The sequence below is a fragment of the Bubalus bubalis genome, chromosome 2 (assembly GCF_019923935.1).
Source record: "Bubalus bubalis isolate 160015118507 breed Murrah chromosome 2, NDDB_SH_1, whole genome shotgun sequence".
Taxonomy (NCBI): Eukaryota; Metazoa; Chordata; class Mammalia; order Artiodactyla; family Bovidae; genus Bubalus; species Bubalus bubalis.
Window position 1 is genome coordinate 90,420,406 of NC_059158.1, and position 23,598 is coordinate 90,444,003.

General features: G+C 41.1%; 1 long non-coding RNA gene across 2 annotated transcripts; it reads left to right on the top strand.

Annotated features, from left to right (window-relative positions):
* Window positions 1-7,852: 7,852 nt before the first annotated feature.
* On the top strand, window positions 7,853-16,937 carry LOC123465295. Of its 2 annotated transcripts, none has more exons than XR_006640477.1 (3): window positions 7,853-8,648; window positions 9,120-9,207; window positions 16,729-16,937. It is a non-coding gene; the product is annotated as an uncharacterized LOC123465295 (long non-coding RNA). The 2 variants fall into 2 exon arrangements; XR_006640476.1 differs by lacking the exon at window positions 16,729-16,937 and adding an exon at window positions 9,320-9,807.
* The last annotated feature ends 6,661 nt before the right edge of the window (window positions 16,938-23,598 follow it).

Sequence of the window (23,598 nt, forward strand, 5' to 3'; positions counted from 1 at the left end):
ACAGCTGGGGACCCAGTTCAGTTCCTGGCTGGGAAACTAAGATCCCACAGCCAAATAAAAAATAAAAATTATAATACAGTGACATTGACTTTTTTGAGTATATAGTTCTATGAATGTTAACATATGTTTAGATTTGGGTAACCACCTTCAGAATACAGATCCATCGCTCCAATAAGCTCCTTAATGCTAGCCCTTTAAAATAGTTTTAAAAATAGTTACATGATAGGGATATTTGTAAAATGAAGCATGCATTTTATTTGTAGGAAAGAATTTCTGTATGTAGGTGTGTGTGTTTGTGTCTTAAAGGATTTGATTTCTTTCCACTTGGGAGGATTTTAAATTGTTGAAAAATATCCAGCACAGGCCATTGTTGAAGAGCGTTTTCAACAATTTTGCAAAGGAAAATGATGTTTTGACTGTTTTCAAATTTTGACAGAAGACATTAGAGCCGCCCTGCGAACCAAGGGGTGAGGCCTAAAGTGGCCCCAGGAAGGAGACCCAAGAGCATCCCCCAGAGTCCCCATCAACCAGCCAGGACCTTTGAGGCTGCCAGCTCCCAGCTCCCTCCCTGCACCAGGTCCTGGCGACTCTCCAGTAGCTCCTCTCTCCACCCCTCATCCCACCTACTTGCCTCTTCCTTGTCTTTGCTACTCTTCTCTGATTTTCTATCTCTGAGTCCTCCAGTGAGTAATACAGGAATGAAGAGTCTATTGACAAAAGAGAAAGGATTTCCTTTTTTCCTCCTGCTAAAACTGTACCCTCTATAGACTTCCTGTTCACTTAACATTGCCTGAAATAAAAGGGCATTTGTCTGCAGTGCCCACCTGCTCTCTTGAGAGACTAAGCGGTGTGCTTCCCCCAAAGCCACATGGGAAGCAACCAAATCCAAATCTTCCGTACTTGTGGCCACTAAACTCAGCTGGCTGGATCCCCACTTGGCTTCTTCCCTTAACAAGAGAACTGAGGCTGGAAGTTAAGAAAGAAAAGACAAGGGAAGAGCGAATGAACACAGATATAAAAGAAACTGATGCTCACACGGTAGAGTTCTACTGGGGAAAAAAGACACATGGCCACGTGCCCTGCCTTCCATAAACACTGAAAAAGAGACTATTAGTTGTAACAAGACCTCTGAATTCAGTAAACAATTGCATTCTTACTAAATGTCTGTGGAAGTAGATATTTTCTGAGAGGTCACAGACAGTAGAACTTGTAGTCTGTGACTTAGACTACTGTCCTTTGGATAATGCTTAATATGGCACCACATAAAAGAAACTGTTGACTAAGTGCCTTTTGTCAACTAGGATACAGTCTATTTATTATAGGTGACTTCAGTGCGAAAGAGAAGAAATAAATAGATGAACTGGCTTCTCATTTTTTAAACACTATTGTCATAGTCAAACAAGGTTGAACATGTTGTGGTTAAGCTGAAGGCCATACAGTGCGTGTATGTACTTTATGTGTGTGTGTGTGTATGTGTGTGTGTTAGACTACAACTATTTTCAAAGAATGTAAGCTTAAAAAGAAGAAACAAAGAAAGGTAGAAAATAAATTGTCCTTCACTAAGAGATGTATGGGAGCTTGATATAATCAGAGAACCATAACTCAATGATGAGACAGACAATAAATAAAAAGTACTTGAGTACCTTAATTAGTTTTTGGACTTAAAATGAGTTCTCTGTATATGGGAACAAACTCATCCCCCAGGCCTAAGTCAGCTTTTGTATGTCAAAAACAACAACTCTAAACTAGGTGTTGGGGGTATGAACTTTTCACTATTTCAACACTCAGGTATACAAATATTTGACTTTCTCTAAGTTTCTATAATAAATGGTGTTAGGTTTTGAATTCTTGTTTCAACTGCATGGCATAAATTTTAAGTTTTCCCATTTGAAGTACAATTCAGTCATTTCTGGAGTTAAAATCAGTATGTTTTGGGTAAATGGACAATTCAAGATACTTTCCAATTCCTGCTTCCATCCAGGAAAGATGTGAGTACCAGGAAAGCTTATGTATTGTCTAGAGAGGTGAATTTAATAGCTTAAATATGTTGTTCTATTATTCATAAGGTACTTCTGGGTCACCTTTACTATAAAAGTGGAGAATATTTTTAAAATAAAGTTAGGGCATAGTACATAAAAGTTTTACAACTCACTTAAAATCTTAGAAGAGCTGTATATTTCAAGATGAAGATTTAAACTCTGGTTATTTAGCAGGGTCTTGGGAGGCAGGAATTGCTGTGTCAACTAATGTTGTGCTCCATATTTCATTACTGCCTTTATGTTTTTTTAAATACCTCAAGAATAAAGTTTATTCAAAATGTCACACTTAGCCAGCAGCACATTATGTCCATAGAATATACTGGTACCATTGCCATTACTCTTATTTATAACAGGAGATTAGTTATGGACTCTCTGCCATGGTCTCTTGGCTTATTAACATACTGCACACAAAAAGTGTAATGAATGGCCCAATAATGAGCCGTTACAAAGTCTGGTCACTCTTCCTTGGCTCTCCTTTTTGTGCAGAGGGGAAAATTGAAGAGGATTGGACTTAACGCCTGAAATATCAACCACCTGACTGAGCTTGTGAGGTGAGGAGGGAAGGGGACCATCTCACTTAATTATTGAGAAATCTCTGGGCTTGCTCCAGGGTTAGAGATGAAGGCCAGCAATCAGCAAAGTTGCCTGAGCTAAACTCAAGTTCAAATTCCACAGGAAGAGGGCTTGGGTAATCAAGACCTAGACCCACAGCATTTGTTTGTCAAACTCAATTTGGAAAAATGAAGTAGCAGAAATACACCAACAGTGTAAAAGTCCACAGCACTATCTGGTTTACAAGAATATTTTTTGCTTACACAGATCTCCTATCAACTTCTACACAAACCTACAGGTTACTCAGTAAATACCAAGGACACTAAGAGAGGATCTTAATGGGAAGACCTGAAAAAATCTTTTCTCAATTCTCATTTTTTAAAATGGATCTCTTAAAAAAAAGTTAGTTTTTTTCTAATGACCATAATCAAGGTAAATTAAATGATGTTCAAAGAGTCCTTATGGGATAGGGATATGCATAATTTTACTATCCATCCTGTTGCTAGACTGGGCTTCCTGCCTCCTGCAAATCAACTTGGCTAAGCATTCCAAGATACTCTATCACCATGCATGCATGCATGCTAAGTCACTTCAGTCACGTCCAACTCTTTGCGACCCTATTGACTGTAGCCCTCCAGGCTCCTCTGTCCATGGTATTCTCCAGGCAAGAATACTGGAGTGGGTTGCCATGCCCTCCTCCAGGAGATCTTCTGGACCCAGGGACTGGACCCATGTCTCCTCCAGATCCTGCACTACAGGTGGATTCTTTACCACTGGGCCTCTAGGGAAACCCACTCCATTACCATACAACCCAATAATTCTTTTGGAATATAAGAATAATTTTCAAAAGACTCTGTGACCCAGCAGTTTCCTGGTAACCAAATTTCCCTAGGAAACTCAATGGTTTGGTTGTTTTGTTGTGTTGGGGTGGAAGGTGTGATAGAATTTGATCTGATCCTGCTTGGGGTGGGGGCTGCCTTCTGTGTCCACCAGTAGCTAATTATACAAGGCACATATCTTATGTTTCATTACTTAGTTTATACTATGCAGCAGCAATTTGCCAACTACAGCCCTGATGAAATATAGCTGTGCAGCAAAGGAAGCATTTATTATCAGAAACACATTTCTTTTCTGACATTAAGGGGGAGAAAAGGTCCAGATCAACTGTACTTTTAATAAGAGATGGAGTGCTGCTGGAAAACTGTTCAGGAAACTGTGGCTTTAGCTTGGATTGTGGGACGCCCATAACTAAACTTTACTACCTTCCAGCTTAAGCCATCCCTCTAGGGTCCACTGCTGTTGGAATAACTCTGGGGAGGATTGCTAGATGGGGTTGTTCTAGGAGACACAATCAGCCACTGATGGGCTCCCCTGCTTAACTTTCCTAATTGATTCCACCAGACCTTCATAGTAGACTAGCTGTTACCCTGATGCCTCCGCAGCTGTGGTCTGCCTCCTAAAGCCCTCATTGGCTTCAGAAATCGCTTGCTGTTTGGAAGCTGGGCCTTCAGAGCTGCAGTTCAGGCTTGACAAGTAGATGCGTAGTAAAGGCTGCAGCCAAGTGCACAACACATTTTCCTACATGGAGAGACTGCGTTAGAGACAGAACATTACTTAACAGTAGGTGGGCAATTCATTCCTAAATATCTCAGTTCTTCCCCATCAGGGACCCTGCAGAAGCACACTCCCGCTCGCTGCGGGAGTAAGAGGTGGCTCCTGGAACTATTTGGAGCAGACAGTGGCTACAGAAGACAGTCTCTAGGGAAGCCCCTGTCTGTGACCTACCTATGTAAGCAACATAAAATAAAACCCCTGGGCTTGTCTTCTGTACAAACAAGCGGCAAAAAACTTTCCTTCCCGTGCGTGAGCTCATTTGCTGTTCGCCCTTCACAGCTCCCTTTACTGCTGCTAAGAGCTATTTTTGTCCAGATACAGAAGTGCCTAGGAGACCAACAGGCAAGCACCCTTCTCAGGAAATAAAGCTAGTCTTATTGACTGCCTATTGCCACTTGTTTGAGAGCTGTGGCGCTGTGAACCTGGAAGCAGCAAAGAGCCCGTTGAGAAGCAGAGGAGAAAATGAGGCAATACTCAGATACTCAGAGACACCAGAGGAAGAGAGAGTCCTGCTGATATTCGAATCCCTGCTTCAGCTCTCCCTGACCCGACCACTTCTGTTCCTCTGGCCGTTTGGTTACCTTCCAGTTCTTAGGAAGCTAGTTTCGGTTGTGTTTCAGCCCCGTGAAACCAGAGACCTTGCCAGGGTAGGACCTAGCATTGCAAAGCCTTGTGTTAAAACAAGGATCATGGGAAATAGATGGGGAAACAGTGGAAACAGTGTCAGACTTTATTTTTCTGGGCTCCAAAATCACTGCAGATGGTGACTGCAGCCATGAAATTAAAAGACGCTTACTCCTTGGAAGGAAAGTTATGACCAACCTAGATAGCATATTCAAAAGCAGAGACATTACTTTGCCAACAAAGGTCCGTCTAGTCAAGGCTATGGCTTTTCCCTGTGGTCATGTATGGATGTGAGAGTTGGACTGTGAAGAAGGGTGAGCGTCGAAGAATTGATGCTTTTGAACTGTGGTGTTGGAGAAGACTCTTGAGAGTCCCTTGGACTGCAAGGAGAGCCAACCAGTCCATTCTGAAGGAGATCGGCCCTGGGATTTCTTTGGAGGGAATGATGCTAAAGCTGAAACTCCAGTACTTTGGCCACCTCATGCGAAGAGTTGACTCATTGGAAAAGACTCTGATGCTGGGAGGGATTGGGGGCAGGAGGAGAAGGGGACGACAGAGGATGAGATGGCTGGATGGCATCACTGACTCGATGGACATGAGTCTGGGTGAACTTCGGGAGTTGGTGATGGACAGGGAGGCCTGGCGTGCTGTGGTTCATGGGGTCGCAGAGAGTCGGACACGACTGAGCGACTGATCTGATCTGATCTGATCGAGATGCATAAGAAAGCCTCCCCAGTCTAACGAAGCAGACAGGTACAGGGTCAAATGTCTTCGCAGATTAAGGGGGAAATGATGGTGTTCTCTCTGAGGGATCATATTACCCTCCCTCTCAGCTTTGAACACAACTCGCCCTTCACCCAACACTAATTCAGCACTTATTTACTGAATCCCTACCATGTATTCCCCTCTCCAGCCTGTGGCCTTTTAAACTGAATTGATGCATGCTCTTTCTTCTTCCCTGCTTAACTTCATCCAGCCTACAGAGAAAATTAAAAGCAAGGATCCCACTTATGCCCGTAACTGAGAAAATGCAACGTATCTTTAGTGGAAAGTTTACAAATAACCACCAGATGGGGCTGCTATGCAATGAAAATATCATTTTATGGGGCACTTGGAGAGGATGCAAAAAATCTTCCAACATCCAGAAGTGGATATTTAAATCTTTCCTCACTAAAAACAAAGGCAAAAATATTTTATGGATGTATATGCTTCTAAACTTTTTATAAAATCAAAATACTGCTTATAATAAATATAGAAAATATTCCTTTTTAAAAAACAAGTGATTCCTTTTTAGGAAAAAAAATACATGCTTATTATATTAGCTATTTTCTTATTGGAGATTTTGCTAACACGAAGGTTGCTTGCTTGGCTTTCCCCCTGGCCCTTCTATCTTCATTCCTCTGTCTCTTTCAGTGAAAGGCCATAAAATGAAATGGAAATTCTTTGATTTGTTGTTGTTGTTGTTACAGATGTCTATGTGCTCTGTATATAAAACTAAAAGTAAATGAATGACATTTGATATTTTCTATCTTCATGCCCTTGTTTCCTGGTCTCTTCTATCTCAATCTAAATGAAATCACGTTGACTTCACTACTTTTCCTTCAGGTTTACAGTTTGAAGATCTAGGCAATTTTTGATTAATAATGATAACATAAGTTCGCCGCTGTCTCAGAAAATCCAAAACAGACAAAAGAAGGGAGAGCCCTGAGTATGGCTTTGCCATCCCAGAGACCACCCTGTTTAATGGGGCGAGGTGACCACAGAGGGCGGCCAACCGGATCATAGCAGGGAGTCTCCGGACAGAAGCAGGGAAAACCGCAGAGAGGAGGCTTCCCTCCTCTTTCTATAGCACAATGAATGCCGTGTGTGTCGCACTAACTCAAAACCTGCAGTGTCCTGGTGAGAAATGGAAAACCTAAAATTAGATCTGCAGAAAGGACTTTGACCTTGACGTGAAAGTCAGTCCAGTGCTATGACAAGAAAGACCTGATCCATGAAGATTATGTTCTTAAAAGCCATATTTCATCTGCATACAGACTCTCAGGAAAACCACACTCAGAAAATGTACATCTTGGCAATCCTTCAACTGTAAAATCATTATATTTGGCTCTGGTTATTTTGAACATTAGATGTCTGTGTGTTTCTTTTCAAAATTTCTCCTATAAAATGTTAGCGGGTATACACTGGATTCATAGTGACTTTTAAGCGTATCTGCTATTATTGTATGTATCCAGTACTTAATGATTTTTGGAAAGAATTCAAGGACAAAGCAGGAAAATGCTGCATTCAAATAATACAGAATGTATATGCTTTAGAATTAACTACAATAAATTAATACCTTCTTTCGAAGAAATCTATCCTGAGTACCTAAAGAATATACATTTTTAAAAGAGTACTGTCCTATAATTTCTTGCATATATTAGACTTATAATATTTGAAATTTTCAGTATCAAAGAACTTCAGGGGACCTTTATATGTGTTCCATATATATATCAAGGATAACTTAAACTGTGATTTTTTAAAAAGCTATTAAACAGGGGGAAAAAAACACTTATGTACTTAGGTAACATTCTAAGGAACAGCTGCCACCAATTAAACAACACATACTTTTTAAAGACTCTCGGGGTTTCAATGTGCCTTCAGTGGACTGAAAAATCTGGAAAAATGGACCTCATTAGCTACTACAAATTTATTGAAAGGATATTTGAAATGGTGTTTAATACCTGCAAAGACAGGAATAATCAGTGGTTTAAAGTTTCACCATAAAGATTGGTAAATAACACTGATTACAGGTCTTATTCAAACAGAGAATAATGAATATGTGATGAAAGGAGAATAGTGATCCAAATTGCTCTTGATCTTGGAATTGTGCCTATTGACTGGCCTAGAAATAATGGAACTAATCCTATGGTAAGAAAGCCAAATGCTTGAGAAAGTCATTAACTTTGGGGAAAGAGGATACCCACTACATCATTGTACTAGTACAGTATTTTATTGAGTAGAACTTTCAAACAACTGTGTGTTTAGCAGAAATTCCAGTGTTAACCCAAGTCAAATAACATACCTTTCCACTTCTCCAGAATTTGTAAAAGCTATTTAGGTCCTATTTATAATTCATCAAACATTGACTGGACACCTACTGTATGCGTGGCACACAACAGAATCAAACAAGTAATTTAACATTTCAAAAGATAACTACTAATCTCACACTGGCTTATTTCTATCAAGCTGAAGAAGTAATGATCTTCTCAAAACAGTAAATTTACACTTTAATACTGGCTTTCCTGAAACACTTTGGCAAAGTTTCATAAACAGACATATGTACAATCATCCTCTCTTATCCGAGGTTCTGCCTCCTATAGTTTGTTACTCAAAGTCAACTGCAGCCTAAAAATAATGAGGAAAATTCCAGAAATAAATAATTAGCAAGTTTTAAGTTGCAGGCCATTCTGAGTAGCATGATGAAATCTCGCGATGTCCTGCCCGCGACTTGAGTCTTTCCTTTGCCTGCATATCAGCTGTTGGTGTGGTGGTTTGTAGAGCTTGGGTTCAGGTAACCCTTACTGTGCTTAATAATGACACCAAAGTGGATGTCTAGTTATTGTGGCAATTAAGTTATGCCAAAGGGAAGCTATAAAGTGCTTCCTTGAAGTGAAAAGATGAAAGTACTCAACTTGAGGAAAGGGAAACTATCCAATGCTGAGGCCTATGGTAAGACGGAATCCTCTCTCTTTGAAATTGTGAAGAAGGCAAAAGAAACTTCTGCTGGTTTTGTTTTTCTTGTACCTCAAACTTCAAAATTTATCACCACAATGCCTGGTAAGTGCTCAGTTAATTTGGAAAAGGCATTAAGTTTGTACAAGATATTTTGAGAGAGAGACCACATTCAGTTTTGATTCAGTTCAGCTTTTATTACAATATTTTTGTTATAATTGCTCTATTTTATTATTGTTGTTGTTAATCTCTCACTGTGTCTAATTTACAAAGTGAACTTTATCATAGATATGCATGTATGTGGAAAAAAACATAGTATATTGATATAAAAGTTTCCAGGCATTCACTGAGAAACGCTTTCCCTGCAAATAAGGGGGACTGCTGCAAAAGCAGGAAATCATGTGAAAGATATAGTCTTTTGTTTCTTTGTTTTTTATTGGGGTAGATAAAGTCTTTTTTAAAAAATCCAAATTTCTCATCTTTAGGAAAAATCATAAAATCATAATTTCTCATCTTTAGGAAAAGTCTCCGAAGATTTTCAATTTGAAATATTCTTTTGTTTTTGTTGTTGTTCAGTTGCTAATTCACGTCTGACTCTTTGCGACCCCTTGGACTGCAGCACGCCGATATTCTTACTTCCCATTAACTTTTCTTGAGGATCCAGGTATCCAATACAGGTTAAATTTACTTTGTCTTGAGTCCAATTTTTGAGACCTTAAATGTATTCTTAGATCTTGGTCTTGACAATTTATCATTGTTTTTCTTAATTTAAACAGTAACACATGAGCGTCTGATTCACAGAAAGGGATATATAAGGAAAAGTTCTGCTGCTGCTGCTGCTGCTAAGTCACTTCAGTCGTGTCCGACTCTGTGCGACCCCATAGACAGCAGTCCACCAGGCTCCCCCGTCCCTGGGATTCTCCAGGCAAGAACACTGGAATGGGTTGCCATTTCCTTCTCCAATGCATGAAAGTGAAAAGAGAAAGTGAAGTCGCTCATTCGTGTTCGACTCTTAGCGACCCCATGGACTGCAGCCCACCAGGCTCCTCCGTCCTTGGGCCTTATTCTTAGCAAATGTGCTGACCAAGGGATTAATCTGTGTTAAGGTTTGCCAGGCGGGGGCGGCAGAGAGCACTTGCAAAGAACAGTTAGCTGAGACCCTTAGGGCCTGGTGGTTGCCAGGGAACCCTCAGGACATTGAAGAGCTGGGCAAGATCAATCTGTAATGGGGAAATCAACTGAATGGAGAGGCTGCTAACTGGAAGCACCAGCCAGGAGAAACAAGGAAAAAGAACAAGAAGGGGCTGAATGCAAAGAGGAAAGAGCTTGGGCTTTGAAGTCACAAAAACCTGACTCCTGTCACGTCAGGCAAAGGGCTTCATATCATGGTTGGTGTTTTCTGTGTATAATTGAATATAATGATCTGTATCACTGCTTCGCAGAATTGATACAAGGTGATCAGAGTGTGTGTGTCAAGTGCTTATCACATTGCCTACCAGTGTACAGAAAAGGTTTAACAGATGTGTGGTATTATTTACGACTGCTGAGGCCAGAGAATCTGGCAATGTTGAGCTGAGTGCCAGCCTCAGAGAAAGAAATGAATGGGCACCTCAAAGTTAGGGAGGAGACGAGAGCAGGGTAAAAGGGGCCAGAAGAGTGAGGACTCCGCTTACTATATCTGAGTTGAGCTGATGTCTTATTTGGACATTTAAATCTTTCCTCTAAGAATGTCTACCTACCAGTACCTGGTCTTAAAGGTACCTTTTGAGGCTGTTCATTGGTAGTATCTTCTCTGGAAAGCAAACCTAGTGTTATTTTTTATTAACACCCTGTGTGTGTGTGTGTTAAGCTGCTTCAGTTGTGTCCAGCACTTTGCAACCCACCAGGCTCCTCTGTCCGAGGGATTCTCCAAATGAGAATACTGCAGTGGGTTGACGTGCCTTCCTCCAGGGGATCTTCCTGACCCAGGAATCCAACTAGAGTCTCTTAACATCTCCTGCATTGAAGGCAGATTCTTTACCACTAGCACCACCTCAGTTCAGCGCAGTTCAATTCAGTTGCTTAGTCGTGTCTGACTCTTTGCGACCCCATGGACTGCAGCACGCCAGGCATCCCTGTCCATGACCAACTTCCAGAGCTTATTCAAACGTATCCATCAGGTCAGTGGTGCCATCCAACCATCTCATCCTCTGTCATCCCCTTCTCCTTCCACCTTCAATCTTTTCCAGCATCAAGGTCTTTTCCAATGAGTCAGTTCTTCACATCAGGTATTGGAGTTTCAGCTTCAGCATGAGCCCTTCCAATGAATATTCAGGACTGATTTCCTTTAGGATGGACTGATTAGATCTCCTTGCAGTCCAAGGGACTCTCAAGAGTCTTCTCCAACACCACAGTTCAAAAGCATCAATTCTTTGGCACTCAGCTTTCATTATAGTCCAATTCTCACATCCATACTTGACTACTGGAAAAACCATAGCTTTGACTAGACGGACCTTTGTTGGCAAAGTAAAGTCTCTGCTTTTTAATATGCCATCTAGGTTGGTCATAACTTTTCTTCCAAGGAGCAAGTGTCTTAATTTCATGGCTGCAGTCACCATCTACAGTGATTTTGGAGCCCCCAAAAATGAAGTCTGTCATTTTTTGCACTGTTTTCCCATCTATTTGCCATGAACTGATGGGACCAGATGCCATGATCTTAGTTTTCTGAATGTTGAGCTTGAAGCCAACTTTTTCACTCTCCTCTTTCACTTTCATCAAGAGGCTCTTTAGTTCTTCTTCACTTTCTGCCATAAGGGTGGTGTCATCTGCATATCTGAGTTTGTTGATATTTCTCCCAGTGATCTTGATTCCAGCTTGTGCTTCACCCAGCCCAGCATTTCTCATGATGTACTCTGCATATGAGTTAAATAAGCAGGATGACAATATACAGCCTTGATGTAACTCCTTTCCCTATTTGGAACCAATCTGTTGTTCCATGTCCAGTTCTAACTGTTGCTTCCTGACCTGCATACAGATTTCTCAGGAGGCAGTTTAGGTGGTCTGGTATTCCCATCTCTTGAAGAGTTTTCCACAGTTTATTGTGATCCACACAGTCAAAGGCTTTGGCATAGTCAATAATGCAGAAGTACATGTTTTTCTGGAACTCTTTTGCTTTTTTGATGATCCAACAGATGTTGGCAATTTGATCTCTGGTTCCTCTGGCTTTTTAAAATCCAGCTTGAACATCTGGAAGTTCACAGTTCACGCATTGCTGAAGCCTGGCTTGGAGAATTTTGAGCATTACTTTACTAGCATGTGAGATGAGTGCAATTGTGTGGTAGTTTGAACATTCTTTGGTATTGCCTTTCTTTAGGATTGAAATGAAAACTGACCTTTTCCAGTCCTGTGGCCACTGTTGACTTTTCCAAATTTGCTGGCATATTGAATGCAACACTTTCACAGCATCATCTTTTAGGACTTGAAATAACTCAACTGGAATTCCATCACCTCCACTAAGTTTGTCGATAGTGATGCTTCCTAAAGTCCACTTGACTTTGTATTACAGGATTTCTGGCTCTAGGTGAGTGATCACACCATCATGGTTATCTGGGTCATGAAGATTTTTTTTTGTATAGTTCTTCTTTGTATTCTTGCCACCTCTACTTAATACCTTCTGCTTCTGTTAGGTCCATACCATTTCTGTCCTTCATTGTGTTCATCTTTGCATGAAATATCCCCTTGGTGTCTCTAATTTTCTTGAAGAGACCTCTAGTCATTGCCATTCTATTGTTTTCCTCTATTTCTTTGCATTGATCACTGAAGAAGACTTTCTTATCCCTCCTTGCTATTCTTTGGAACTCTGCATTCAAATGGGTATATCTTTCCTTTTCTCCTTTGCCTTTCATGTTTTCTTTTCTCAGCTATTTGGAAGGCCTCCTTGGACAACCATTTTGCCTTTTTGCATTTCTTTTTCTTGGAGATGATCTTGATCACTGCCTCCTGTACAATGTCACGAACTTCCATCCATAGTTCTTCAGGCACTCTGTCTATCAGATCTAATCCCTTGAATCTATTTGTCACTTCCACTGTATAATCGTAAGGGATTTGATTTAGGTCATACCTGAGTGGTCTAGTGGTTTCCACTTTCTTCAATTTAAGTCTGAATTTGGCAATAAGGAGTTCATGATCTGAGCCAATGTCAGCTCCTGGTCTTGTTTTTGCTGACTGTATAGAGCTTCTCCATTGTTGGCTGCAAAGAATATAATCAATCTGATTTTGGTATTGACCATCTGGTGATGTCCACGTGTAGAGTCTTCTCTTGTGTTGTTGGAAGAGGGTGTTCCCTATGACCAGTGCATTCTCTTGGCAAAAATCTGTTAACCTTTGACCTGCTTTGTTTTGTACTCCAAGGCCAAATTTGCCTGTTACTCCAGGTATCTCTTGACTTCCTACTTTTGCATTCCAGTCCTCTATAATGAAAAGGACATCCTTTTGGGGTGTTAGTTCTAGAAGGTCTTGTAGGTCTTCTTAGAACTGTTCAGCTTCTTCAGCCTTACTGGTTGGGGCATAGACTTGGATTACTGTGGTGTTGAATGGTTTGCCTTGGAAACAAACAGAAATCATTCTGTCATTTTTGAGAATGCACCCAAATCTCAAGGTGAGTGATCTTTAAGACTCTTTTGTTGACCAAGAGGGCTACTCCATTTCTTCTCAGGATTCTTGCCCACAGTAATAGATATAATGGTCATCTAAGTTAAATTCATCCAGTCCAGTTTGCTGATTCCTAAAATGTCTATGTTCACTCCTGTCATCTCCTATTTGACCATTTCTAATTTGCCTTGATTCATGGACCTAACATTCCAGGTTCCTATGTAATATTGCTCTTTATGCATCGGACTTTACTTCTATCACCAGTCACATCCACACTGGGTGGTGTTTTTGCTTTGGCTTTGTGTCTTCATTCTTTCTGGAATTATTTCTCTACTGATCTCCAGTAGCATATTGGGCACCTACTGACCTGGGGAGTTCATCTTTCAGTGTCCTATCATTTTGCCTTTTCATACTGTTCATGGGGTTCTCAAGGCAAGAATACTGAAGTAGTCTGCCATCCCTTCTCCAGTGGACCCCATTTTTCCAGAACTCTCCACCATGACCAGTTTGTCTTTGGTGGCCCTACATGGTATGGCTCATAGTTTCATTGAGTTAGACAAGGCTGTGGTCCATGTGATCAGATTGGTTGTTTTCTGTGATTGTGGTTTTCATTCTGTCTGTCCTCTGATGGAGAAAGATAAGAGGCTTTTGGAAGCTTCCTGATGACAGAGACTGACTGAGGGGGAAACTGAGTTTTTTTCTGATGGGTGGGGCCATGCTCAGTAAATCTTTAATCTAATTTTCTGTTGATGGGTGGGGCTCCGTTCACTCCCTGTTGTTTGACTTGAGGCCAAACTGTGGTGGAGGTAATGAAGATAATGTTGACCTCCTTCAAAAGGTCCCATGCAGGCACTGCTGCACTCAGTTCCCCCAACCCTGCAGCAGGCCACCACTGACCCACACCTCCGCTGGAGACTCCTGAACACTCATGGGCGAGTCTGGGTCAGTCTCTTGTAGGGTCACTGCTCCTTTCTCCTGGGTCCTGGTGTGCACAAGGTTTTGTTTGTGTGCTCCAAGAGTCTGTTTCCCCAGTCCTGTGTAAGTTCTGGCAGCTCCATAGTGGGGTTAATGGCTACTTCCTCCAAAGGGGTTTATGCCATACCCAGGTCTATTGCACCCAGAGCCCCTGCCCCTGTAGCAGTCCACTGCTGACCTGTACCTCTGCAGGAGACTCAAACACCGTTCTGGCTCAGTCTCTGTGGGGTCTCTGGGTCCTGGTGTGCACAAGCTTCGTTTGAGCCCTCCAAGCATCTCTGGCGGGTATGGGGTTTGATTCTAAACACGATTTCTCCCCTCCTACCATCTTGCTGGGGCTTCTCCTTTGCCCTTGGATGTGGGGTATCTTATTTTGGTGGGATCCAACATTCTCCTGTCAAAGGTTGTTCAGCAGCGAGTTATAATTTTGGAGTTCTCGCTTGAGAAGATGAGAGCACATCCTTCTACTCTGCCATCTTGAAATTCCCCTGGGAAGCCCTATTAAGACCTTGCTATTTGACAAATGCAAATATTAAATGAGAATGAGAAGCTTGTTCCATAGAAAGGCTTCCTCACCATCCTCAGGTACACGTGGTAGGACATCCACTGGAGATTGTTAGCTTTGTTTATGCAAACGACTGATTTTTTTGAAAGTTGTTATTTTTTTTTATTATTCATGTAAATGGTCCCTTCTATTGCAAAAATGTTAAACAAATACCTCACTCTTATTCTTGGAGAAGGCAGTGAGGTTTCCTTCTGCAAACAGGCACCACAGTTTGTAAGATGCAAAATGTTCTGCTTTATAATGGGGATTATGGGCATTTTTAACTAGACTATGCTCCAGAGCACTTTTTCTGGCCATAAAGTGTTTGTAACCTGGACTGTCCTCCATTTACTGTAGTCTGAAACTGGAGAGCCTAGATTTTGTGAAATGTACTTTGAAGTTTTTTGCTGATTCTTTAAGCTGGACAGTGTAGCTGAGGCCATCCTCCATGTACAGGACGATTTTTCCCATCCTTAGCCATCCTGAAATGGAAATGAACATACATTAGAATAGGAAAGGAGAGAGACTGCTTTGCTCCAAGGGGACTGATGGCTTAGGCATGGGTCTAAGTTTCACTGAGACCTGGACTATTTATTGGTGTATTTGAGCTGGTTCTGGCCATGCAGAAGCCTCCAGGGGCTAACCTGGGACACTGAGGTTTATTCTGGGCCAGTTGTAAGCCCCAAGTTTGCTTATTGGTCTCTGCAATGTCAAGCACCCAACTTGAGATTTCTTTAGCACTTAGTTGAGTTTTTATTAGACATCCTGGTTTTTCCCATTTTTAACAAGTGGCACAGCCATATAAAATCATCCAAATGTTCAAGCTGGCAACTTCCCTACTCCTTCCCACTCCTACAACAAATCCGTCAACAGTACTATCAATTCTGCCTCCAAAATGGCCAGATCTCAAACTTGTGCTGTTTCCCTTTCTTCTCTGCCCTTTTGGGTCACAGAGGAGCAACCCCACTCTCCTGCTTCTTCTCTTGAGTTTTATTCTCCATTCTTTACAGAGCAACCCAGGGAAAATTTTTTAAAATATAAGTGAAGCCAGCTCATTCCCTTAAAAACTTTGTTTCCTTGGTGTTTTCAGGATAAAGACCCAAAGGTTCAGCATATTTGGCAAGGCCATGTTTGGACTTGGATGCACTTTCAAGAGGTTAATGAACTCTGGCCTCTGAGAAGTCAGCTGGGGCCCAACTACAGGGCAGTGCCAAGTGACTGTTCAAAGTGGGCTGCCAGGTCAGTGGCAAGAGTCTATGACAGACTCTTGGGACTAGTGCTTCTTGGGATTCCTTCAGGAAAGCAACCCAGCAAAAAAAAATGGACTTCCCATTTCCTGTGGGTGGAAGGTATGACAGCTCAGTAAAGAAAATGTGCCTAACGGAGCAGATTAGTAAGGTCTGGGGACACATCAGTGACACACCCAACCTGGGGAAGGAAATAGCTTCCCTGTAAATCAAAGCCACTCCTATTCTCTTAGTCTCAAATATAAGAACCCAAAATTGTACAACTAAAAGCAAATAAGGGTTTCTGTTTATCAAGTACCTGCTAAGGGGCTGTCTTTATGCTGGGCACTTAATGTATTTGATTACAGCAACCTTATTATTATCTCCATTTTTGATATCTGGAAACCCAGGCTCAAAAGGTTACTAAGAGTTATTATAGATGATTAGTAAGGCATGAACTTTAAAAAATTACCAAATTAGCTTTCTTCATGAAGGGAAGGGATTGATCTCATGTTTAAATTATCATCAACTAATGTATCATGTAGAGCCTGGAAGGCGGCAGTCCATGGGGTCGTTGAGGGTCGGACACGACTGAGCGACTTCACTTTCACTTTTCACTTTCATGCATTGGAGAAGGAAATGGCAACCCACTCCAGTGTTCTTGCCTGGAGAATCCCAGGGATGGGGAAGCCTGGTGGGCTGCCGTCTATGGGGTCACACAGAGTCGGACACAACTGAAGTGACTTAGCAATAGCAAATAGCAAGCAATGTATCATGTAAGACTGACTGGGTGTTTTTCTTCTTCCTCTAGAAGGAGAGAGCCCCTTGAGGGCAGGGACCCTGTTTAATTCGCGCTGCATTCCTAGCACATCCAACAGTGAATGATCACAGCAGTCCTTAAATAGGGATTTGTCAATGGACTGAAGAAATGATTGAATGAATGAATTTTCACAGCTTCTCTAATTACCCAGTGCTTTTCATTCTGAGCTTTACAAATATAGGAAAAATTTGTGTGAACATCTATGTGTCCAGTGATGTGGTATTGGGTATTTTTTTCTTATACTCTCCACTCAAAAGCTGCTATTAAAATACAGCTATGCCTGTTCAACCAAAGGTTTCCATTAGCAACGAGAATTAATTAAATTATGAGTCATCAGCAGATGACATACTGAGGCAGATTATCCCCCCTCCCACAATTATTGTTTTTTTGTTTTTCTAATTATAACAGTAATATAATAAGGAATACAAGCTAGATTTATTAATTTTAAAAAACAAGGTATGAATTGTTATGAAAAGCTTTCCAAGATAATTTTTAGTGGGAAAAAAGATACAGAATAATTTTCATGGTATGTTTTTATCCCAGAAGATAATAAGAATAGTTACTGGAAGATTACTGTGTGCCAGGGACTATATTATACCCTCCATATGAATTATCTTATTTAATTCATTTAACAACATCATATTGGTAGTATTATACTTCTACTTTAAATAGTGCTATTATACTCATATAAACTTTTTTTTTTAGTTTTATTTTGAAATAACCCCAAACTTAGAAAAAGGTTGCAAGATACAAAGTATCACAAACTCATACAGGTAGGTACATTTTGTATATACTTCTATATCTACATGTTTTAAAAACCCATGAGATCATACTAATATCTATAATTCAATTCTTATATCAAGTTTTAGTTTTCTCTCTTTTTATATGTTTATTTCTCTTTTCTTTTTTTTTTTTACTTTACAATATTGTATTGGTTTTGCCATACATCAACATGAATCTGCCACAGGTGTACACGTGTTCCACATCCTGAACCCCCTATTTCTCTTTTCTAATAATGCGAATTCTGAATTCAGTTGTCCTCAGTATACTTATTAAATTGATCCCTTGCATATAACCCACCTCCTCTCACTTCTGCTGTCTCCCTCCCCGAAGAAGATGTCTTTCTCTTTCACCAGCCTCTCACACTTCACAGTGACCCCTCAGGTGCCCCTTTCCCTCCCTGTCATGGAGCAGTCTCCCCCTCTCACCCAGGCTCCAGCAACCCCTACCAGCACAAAGCTCAGAGACGCTCCCTGTCTTGTGCCAGGCTCTCCCTACTCCATGTAACACTCCATGCCCCTATACCTCCTCAATACAACAAGGACAGCTCCCTTGCCCATTCAGGGGTCGCTGTAAGAAAGTGGCTCCTGGGGGTCCAAAGTTGTGAAACTGGGTCAAGCAGAATATGTGTTAGCATCTTGGTAGCCCATTCTTGAAAAGACCAGAAACATGGATGGCCATTTAGCCAGTCATTTGCATGAGGATGAAATATGAAAGGTGAAAAAAGAAGAAAAAAAAAAAAGGAAAGATAATTGTATCAGGGAAAATATTTCATGAGCTGAAACCCGAGCAGCAAAGTCCCCACTGATGTCACAACAGTGTTGCAGCTAATAATGGGCTGCTTTTTAACTGTCGGGAAGTGCAAACAGCACATTAAAACGGTTGTATTTATTCCACCCTTACAATAGCAGCACCGCAACCAAGTGCTGATCTCTGAAAGACAAAGGCTGAGAAAATAAACATGCACTTAAGCCATGGGGCACTTAGGTTATGAGATTCCTTTTTAAATATTAGGTAATATATACAAAATATTCAAACCACCCCAGGGACCATCTCTTGAGGTTCCAGTCTGAGATCACCCACCAATCTCAAATGGCTCAGCAAAACTCTTGGTGGATGCAAGCCTGCCAGACAGCCAGGCTTCCTCTTGTCCTTACTTGCCTTGACTGAGTTGCTTCCGAGGTGTTTCAGAGAGCAACATGCGGGATTCAAAATAAAGAACAGACACTTGGGCCAGGCCTGCATTCTCCTCTAACTGTGTTAATGGACAGCTGCTTGGCCTCTGTTTCATTGGCTACAGCCGAAGCCGGGCTGGGTCCTGCTCTTCCTCTGTAACTGCGGGATTGCCTGTGGTTCCTGAGTGGAAAGTTTGTCTTTCCAGGGTACTACTGCCTTTCCATTTTGTCATTAATTCACTCATTCCCTTGACTTCACTTTTATCTGTGTATTTTCCAACAACTTGTTTTTACCTCATCTCCCTCTCTTTCATTAGTATTTCTGTGTTTTACTACCCGTGCCTATGTCCCTGGCTTCCTCTCTAAGGACTTTGGGGAATGAGGTGAATTTTGTGTCTGTGGAAGTTGCTGAGAGGCAGATCTTTAAAGCTAACCCAGTCTTTTCCTTCCACTTGAGTCCACATAAAGTGACAGCTCTCATTTCTTGACAGCAAATTCTTTCCAGTCCACCTGTAAAGCTGCCCCATTGAAGAAATGGCTTGATTGAGGATGCACACAAGACTACAACAAATGAACAAAACTTCCTGTTATGAGACTGCAAATTTCCAGGCACTTGCAACTGAGCTTTCCTCGTCATAAATACAGACTATATCTGGCAGTCTTTTATCCCATTCCAGAGTATAGATTTTCAGAGATCCCTACCTTAAGACCAGGAAAATCCTAAACAGACATAAGTTCTGTGATCGTGACCAGGAATAGATTATTCTGAGAATAGGGACAAAATCATGAGTCCAAAGGGACTAGAAAATCAACCAGCAGAGTAAAATGGGTGGGTTACATACACTCAGAGAAAACCATCCAAACTAAGACCACAGCATGGGCATGTTATGTTTACCAATTTTTCCTCTAGGCTGCTCTTTTCCCTGTGCCCCAGGCAGCAGGCTGGCCTTGGACTGGAATGACAGATTTCTGTGCCCTTTGGCATCTTGTTTCTTTCACCTAGCGGGGAACACAGGAGATCAGGAAGCTGTAGAGGTCAGGGTGTTTATTCACTGGCTCCCTCTCCACGGGATCACTACAGACTGGCTGACTATCCCTGCTCCTGTCAGTTGTCTCCTTTCTTCATTTCTAGTCACCATTCTGTCGTTTGTCCTTTTTACTAGCCCAGAGTACCTCACTACCCCTCATGATTTCCTTATAACCTGCCAACACCATTGTTAATAATCCCTTTATTAAACCCTCTTCAAATTACTCAACTCTAGTGGACCATCTGTTTCCTGCTACTAATTTGATGCTTATACAAGGTCTGCTTAGACAAGGCAGAAGCAGGTGTTCTGGGAAATTGCAATGGGAGATGATCAGGAACCCAGTTACTTGGAAATGAAGGCCCATAGGTAGGAATTTAAGTCACTCTTGACACAGAGGGACAAAGGAGAAACTTCATTACTAGAGATTAGTGATGAAAAGAAGTGAATAAACCTACTGACACCTGGAGGTGCCAACCTCAGTTCATTGATGACAACATAAGAACTGTGATTTATCGTAGGCCAGGCACTGTGCTAAGCTCTCAATACACTGTGACACATTATTTTATGAGCTTTACAGATGAGGAAATTGGGTGCACTGCTCATTGCTATTTTGTTTATTCAACATCCCTCCGTCCACATCTTCTAGCAAGAAAACTTTTTTACAAGTTACACATCCTACATGTTAGGTAGGGCTAACTCGGGCCTTAGAACAATACATCTCACATGTGTAATATTTGGTTCAGTGAACATATAGCCCAAACAGACCAGTTAAGTTTTCCTTGAGTTTTGATATATGAACTTAGAAAAAGAGCTAGAAATTTAATGATGTTAGCTGCCACTGCTTAGGGTCACCTTTCCTTCTGCTTGGAGAAAGCTATCTCTGGTAAGAAATCATACCATATCATGAAAAGAGAACCATATCATGCAGAGAGAAGAGACAGATGGACCAAGAGCAAGCCCAGGAGAGATGACCTAATTTGCTCCTGCATCCTCTGTCTTCAAGTAGCTTCTATCCCTAGATTCTTCTTATGAGCCAACAATTACTTTTCTACTTGATGTAAGTGGTATTTCTGTTATATATTATCAAAAATATTCTGTAAATATATTGAAGCTTACTTAGGTATTCTTCAGCTGAGCAGCGATCAAGATTTGTGTACAAGGAAGCCCCCAAGGTTGGGGAAAGATACTCAAATGGAGCAGGTGGGACTATCCTCAGGGCCCACATAGATCCAGAAATAGTTGGTGGTACCACAACCAGAATGAAAAAACTTCTGATGCATGGGACACCACACAGAATACTCAGAAATCTATTACATGATTAGTAGTGGGGGAAACATCAGTCCTGAACTTTGTTAGCTCTGCATAACAAACCCAAAATGTAAGCCTTTAAAAGATCAGACTGTTTCCAAGTAAATTAACTATATCCTAGAACAAAGCTCAAGAATACATATAGAAATACAAGAACATGCAGCATCGAAAAATGTAAAGGTTGCACTTGCTGACATCCAATCAAACATTACCAGGCATGCAAAGAAGTAGGAAACTATAACCCATATATGAAGAAAAATCAATTAAAATTGATCCAGAATTACACAGATAATAGAACTAAGTAGTCAAGGGCATGATAACCACATGTTCAAGAAAGTAGAGGACACCATAAGTGTGTTAGGGAAAAAAATAGATGATAGTATGAAAAAGGCCCAAATGAAACATCTAGAGTTGACAAGTACAATGTCTAAAATGAAAAATATACGGAATGGAATTAAGTGCCGATCAGACACTGCAGAGTAAAGCACTAGTGAATTCAAAGACGTGTCAATAGAAACTGTTCAAAATGAAACCCAGAAAGAAAAATGACTAAAAAAGAAATCAGCAGAGCATCACTGAGCTGTGGGACCCACCCAGGCAGCCTCCTACATGCAAATGTAGTCCCCAAAGGAAAGGAGAGAGAATATGGAAAAAATTATTTGAAGAAATAATGTCTGAAATTTGTCCAAATTTGTTGAAAAATGTAAACATACAGATCTAAGACTCATTAAATCCTAATTGAAAGAAACATGAAGAACCCATACCACAGCATCTTATCATCAAATCAGGGAGCCTATCTCAGTGGCAGCATCTCTGATGGTCATACCTAGCCTCCCAATGAGGGCAACCACAGATTGTTTTAAAGATGCAAATATTCTGTTCATTAATGTATTTTTCAATGGCTGGATTAAAAGAATGAATTTTGGGCCACCTTGTGGAACAGAGGTGTGGAGATCAATATGTAAATTGCACATGATAAATTTAGTCTAACATTCTTATCTCCCTAAGCCTGTGGATTCCCTCCTCCATATCATGCCAAGGAAGCTTTGGCCTGTCATCTCACTAAATGTAGGCCACCACCAAGTCCAAGTTTTAGTCAGTCAACCAAGGAAGAGAGAGTCACCTTCAGCCGCACAAGTTAACTCATTAAATCTAAAATCTCTAGGAATTATACCCATATCAATGAGTTCAACCCAATCTACTGTTATATGTTGTTTGAGCAAATGCATTTTAAATGCACCACTACAGATATTCCCCAGGTTTCCATTGATGAATATTATTAGCAAAGCCTTGGAATCTTTGGGGGGTGTAAGTATTTTCTCTTAGATCATAATGGGTATCCATTCCCTGGAAAATGCTGGATTTGACCTAATCCACAGGTTTAGTGCTAAAATGGGAGGCTTTTGGTAAGTCTTACAGGGAATGGACATTCCCTTTCAAGGCATTTTTCCCAGAGAAAGTTATCACAGGGTTTTCCCAGCAAAAGAAATATAACAATGGACTAAATGCTCATGGAAATACCTGGTCTACCACTGAACCATTTCTTGGAAAAGGTTAGGCTGTTGAAAGCTAGAAAAGCTTACTTACCAAAGACTCAGTTATGGTGGCGATTGAGAGATAACATCCTGAAAAGGTGGAGTTCTGTATGTACTTTGACTCAAAGACCATGACATGGTGGCATCTCCCCCGTAGACAATATGCATAGAATTGAAAACTAAGGAGCAGAAGTAAACAATCAGGGATAATCTGTCCTGAAAAGGGAAGTTGAAAATGTATCTCTAGAGAAATCAGAATTTGCTAATACTTTGAAAATAGCTAATAGCCTTCACTCCAACACTACTAAGAAACAGTGTTCTAAAAAGTATTGAGCTCAAATTTTAACTACCTAAAAATGTGGGTGATCTTTATACATCTTCAGTGTTGTATACTGTAAAATGATTACCTTGTCATAAAATAAATGAGCAAAGATTCCCCAAATGAGCAGTAGAGTACCTGGAAGCAAAACAAAAGATAGGAGAGCCAGAAACAAAATATTATGTGGTGTCCTGAATATGCTTTGCATGCTAAGTCGCTTCAGTTGTGTCCAAGTCTTTGCGACCCTATGGACTGTAGCCAGCTAGGCTCTTCTGTCCATGGGATTCTCCAGGCAAGAATACTAGAGTAGGGTGCCATGCTCTTCTCCAGGAGATCTTCCAAACTAAAGAATCAAACCAGCGTCTCCTGCATTGCAGGCAGAGTCTTTATCGCTGAGTCACCAGAATATGTTTTATTGATTCCAAAATAAGTTTCATAGTTCATCATCCCCTTTGATCTAATAACCAAACAGTGAAGCAGTCCTGCTGATCTTCAGTTCAGTCGCTCAGTCGTGTCTGACTCCTTGTGACCCGATGGACTGCAGCAAGCCAGGCCTCACTGTCCATCACCAACTCCCGGAGTTTACCCAAACTCATGTCCATTAAGTTAGTGACGCCATCCAACTATCTCATCCTCTGTCATCCCCATTCTCCTCCCACCTTCAATCTTTCCCAGCATCTGGGTCTTTTCCAATGAGTAAGTTCTTCACATCAGAT